The following is a 4,909-nucleotide window of genomic DNA, read 5'->3' on the forward strand; positions in this document are numbered from 1 at the left end:
CATCGACCTCTCAAATATCGGTAGTCAAGAATTTCTGGGGGGAAAGACAAATATAGAACAACAATTAACTTCATCACATATTTGTTTTGGCCAAGTAAGAACTTGATTTATAACATTAATACAAATCTGTGGAAATTGGTGGATAGTTTGTAGAGATGTATTCAGTGCGATCCGCGCTTACGAAGATGTTGGCCATTTTAATTATCGCCGTTTCCATGTCAAATTGTCCATTATTAACAGATAACGTTTTACTTAGCACTGCTGACTTCTAAAGGAATAGAAAGTCACGTTACACTATACCGCACATTCCTCAACGTGCATTAAAGATGAACATAAATGTGTGTTACGACTAAAATATAGGAACAATACATCGGCTATAATTACTGTTATGCATGTAATGCCTGCAAAAAACAGTCATTATGTCATTCTTAACATGTCATTCTTTACGTTTAAGTTATTTAATTTAATAAAGTTTTTGAAAAAAGTTTTGAAAAGAGCATTGTTCTCACCTGTAGTCCTTATTATTCGAACCATCGAGAGATGATATGTTACTGATAGGTGGTTCTCCGATTAACTATTATCAGCGTCTACACAGGTACCGACATTCGGAGCATCCATCACAAATAATATATGATTACGCGCAATTAAGGTTGGAAGCCAGACATTGTTGACTGTCTATTTGCGTGCTCCGATACGGAAATCAAACAAACAAACTGCTGATGTCAAATGTCAAATTGTCTTTTACCTTTACACAGTAGTGCTACATGTAGACTCTGGACCCAAGCAAAGTATTATGAAGCCACTCATTATTGTAGCACGAAGATTAACAGAAATCGAAAGAAAGGAGGCTTCTAGGGCCTCGTTCGTTTATCGTGTCCCTTGCTCTGTTTCTGAAATATCGAAAACTGCGCCAAGCTTTGAATAAAATTGTCAAATCCTAAAGAAAATAAAACGAAGGCGTGTTTATATCACGAGTCACGTTTTTTTGGCGTGAGATCTTGCTGTTGCAGGGCGCCACCGACAATCTAGAGCCTGTTTGCACAGCGCGCCCTCACTGAGGACAGGTTATGTTAGAATGCCCAATACGTCTTCTTAAATTTCTTTGGTAGGTAATTCTAAAGCTTAAAAATAAAGCGTCGGTTGGGCATGATAAAGAATGTAAGCACATGCTAGTAAAAGAAAACTCGTGAAAGCAACCCCAAAAAGGATAGAAACAATTATATATTCAAAAATGTCCAACGTAGAGGATTTGATGTACAGTTTGTGTTAATCGTGAAAGGCACATTAGGATACCAAACAACGTATAATCCTCTTCAATTTGATTTTATTCCCTCATCCCATTATTTTGACGAAAAATGCATCGATGATCCATCGAAACCATAGTGTAACCACGGGTTACCACTGTAAAAGAGAGTCACTCACTTCCTTTATATGTTTGTTTCGATGGATCACTGACTGACTTGTCAAAACAAAACGAAACAAAATAGCCCCTCAGATGGCATGACATACATGTTAAATTATGAAAGAATTCAGACAATCCCGGCCAAAATGATCGGGACACATGACAATAAACCCTCGCCCTCTCCCCGGTCAATGGAGTCTCGTTCCCAGACCAAATGATTCTGACTATTCCTGATGAATCGTTGTCAGGTAGCCGTCAGTGATAAATTGTATTACAAATATTCGTCACGTGACTAAAACAAAAGTAATTCCTCCTTTTTCCAAAAATGTCCGAAGTTTGCCTAATTCCTTTGTCGACAATCGGATAGCGCCCGAGTATTTCCGAGTATGATTAACTGCTAACTGCTTATTAAAAACCTTTAAAATGGGTTGATAATAAATATTCATTGCTTTCATTTAGTAAACTTGAAACTCAACGACGACTTTGTGCATCAAGTATACTGGGATCGTATACGAGGGGCGAACTTTTTGCTGCGTCATGTACTATTTTGAATTTGACGACCGTTACCAGGATTGTCTAAAACTCGACGTGATCTCCATTCGGCTCTGCCTGCTAACAGTGCTATTTGGGTGCCTAATTTTGAAGATTCCAGGGCAACATCAGTCCATATTTTCTTGCAGAAATATATAACTTCCTATCATGACTGTATGTCAAAAATGATATATGAAGCAAGTGATTTATTTAGAAATTTAGACGTCTGGACGTCGAGGGAAAATTGTCAGGTCATGGAACCAGACTACGATCAATGTTGTTATCTAAATCAGCTGGACCACAGACCGCGCAATGAAAGACAACCCTCCCCTAAACTTGGCGCTGCTTTTGACACGGTTGATCACACAATCTTACTTAACCGCCTGAAGTCTAAAATTGGAATATCTGGTGCAGCTTTAAACTGTTTTATTTCTTATTTAACCGGTAGGAGTCAACGTGTTTTATTGAATGCAGAATTGTCTGATAAGTTCAACTTGAATTGTGGAGTCCCACAGGGTTCATGTTTGGGACACTCCTTTTTAGTATTTATTCATCTAAACTATTCGACATAGTAGAACATCTTCCTAACACTCACTGCTATGCCGACGACACCCAATTATACTTGTCGTTTAAACCTTGTAGTTCAGACAACCAAGAGCAAGCGGTGACTGCCATGGAAAACTGTATAAGGGATATACGACTATGGATGCTACAACATAAACTTATGATAAATGATGCCAAAACTGAATTTATCATTATTGGTAGTCAACAGCAATTAGCTAAACTGACTATATCTGGTATCAATGTGGGAGACTGTACTATATCACCTTCATTACAAGTTCGTAACTGAGGTTGCTGGTTCGACTTAAAATTGAGTATGCATTAGCAGATTACTACCACATGCTCCACTACCTTTTATAACATTCACAATATCAGAAGAATCAAGAAATGCTTGTCAAGAGATGCATTGATTACTTTAGTGCATGCCTTCACAACCAGTCGCCTTGATTATTACAACGGCTTATATTATGGCTTACCAAATTCACAATTAGTTAAGCTTCAACGAGTTCAGAATGCTGCAGCAAGGCTTGTTTGTGGCAAACCATCGTGGAACCATGTTACTCCTCTACTTTATCAGTTACATTGGTTGCCTATACAATCTCGAAAACACTTTAAAATCTTTCTGTTGACCTTCAAGGTTCTTCATGATCTTGCTCCCAGATACATTATAGATATGTTGAAAGTTAAGGTCCATTCCAACTATTCCCTGCGGTTCAACGGGCGGTTGCTTTTAGATTATCCGTCTGGGAGAATGCAAATGACTATGGGGGATCGTGCATTTGCACAAGCCGCTCCTAGCTTATGGAACCAGCTACCACCTGAAATTCAGGCTGTTCAGTCTCTAACCGTTTTTAAAATTAAGCTTAAGACTTTTCTTTTTACAAAGGCATTCGTATAAGGTTTTACTATTATCTATTTTAAATGCAGGTCTTGTTTTTGTAATTTAAGTTTCATTGTTTTGACAGTGTTTTCAAAAATGTGTAGTGTTTTTTACATTTAAGACTAATGTTTAATTCGAATTTGTACTTTTAATATTTTAGCTACTTTTGGATTTTGTAATGCACATCAGACTATGTTCTCCCCAGCCAGTACTCAGCATTTCAAGCGCGTGCAGGGTAAGTTCTCAGGGTTTCCCCAACAATCCATTTTCTGTCGTGCCCAATATTTGGCAAGGTAGTTATATTTACCACGTGAACTGGGGTGCTGCCTGCCTGCCCCCCTCCCCACGCCCTCCCCCCCCCCCGTGCCTAGCATGGGAAATGGCCCATGCTCGGGGCACATAATTTCGAGGGCTAAAAACAAGACCCGGCTATGTCCAAAAATGACATTTGGAGAAAACCAAGTCTAAAAGTTTGATTGTACCTATATAATCAAATATTTAGCATCAACTGTCATCTTCCAGATTTTGCTAAGCTCATACTTTGTCAAAGGGCATCTGGGGTCTCAGCTAATTAAACCCCTTGGTTGGTCAAAAACCGCCAAAAATTGACATAACCAGTTCCGGTTCATTATTACCATGGCAATATCAGGCCACTCCAACAATTGCTTTTGGAACAAAACAGTAAATGTTGTTTGTAAACAAAGAATTTTAAAGTATTAACAAATGCCATTGTAAATTGACAATTTGAATATTTGATGGCGGTTGGCATCCGAAGCAACCCCAAAACCTTGTGTCCTGTCTATTCTTCTTCCATCTAGGGCCAAAAGAGACATAGCATAATGGGTATGACATAATTATGTCGGATATAATCGCCGACGAACACAATGTGTCGGACAAAATCGGCCTTGGACATAATTGGCCGGTCAAAATTGGCCTTGGACACAATGGTTCGGACACAATCGGCCGTCGGCCGTAATTGGTCGAAACGATGGGCCGTCGAACATAATGGCTCAGACATAATCGGCCGTCGGACATAATTGGTCGGAGATAATCAGCCGTGTCAGTCACAATTGGTTCTGCGGACGCATGAGAAGCAATATTCGTTGATATATGTGATGTGTGTGTGTGCATTATTTGACACACACAACCTGTACATACATTGAATACAGATGGCTTAAAATAGGTATACGTATGTGATTTCCTGGGAAAGGTATTAGTGTCTAGTGGTGCGGCAAAGCCACAATATGTTTAAGTATTGTGCAAATTGTGATAAGGGCATGAAACTTCGCATGTTTTTTCTTCATGCCATGACAACATTTTTCAGATATGGAGGCATTTCATATTTGACCTCTGGTGACCTTTAGAGGTCAATGAATTTTCCATACACTTTTCATAACTTTTGTTCTTCAAAAGTTCACTTTCCGATGACCCGAGTCTATGTCATAGTTCTTCATACAATGAAAATAATGATCAGATGTGGAAAAATTCATATCTGACCTCTGGTGACCTTTGAGAGGTCAATTACCTTTCTTAAC

This window comes from Patiria miniata, unplaced genomic scaffold (assembly GCF_015706575.1).
Source record: "Patiria miniata isolate m_02_andy unplaced genomic scaffold, ASM1570657v1 HiC_scaffold_24, whole genome shotgun sequence".
Classification (NCBI taxonomy): Eukaryota; Metazoa; Echinodermata; class Asteroidea; order Valvatida; family Asterinidae; genus Patiria; species Patiria miniata.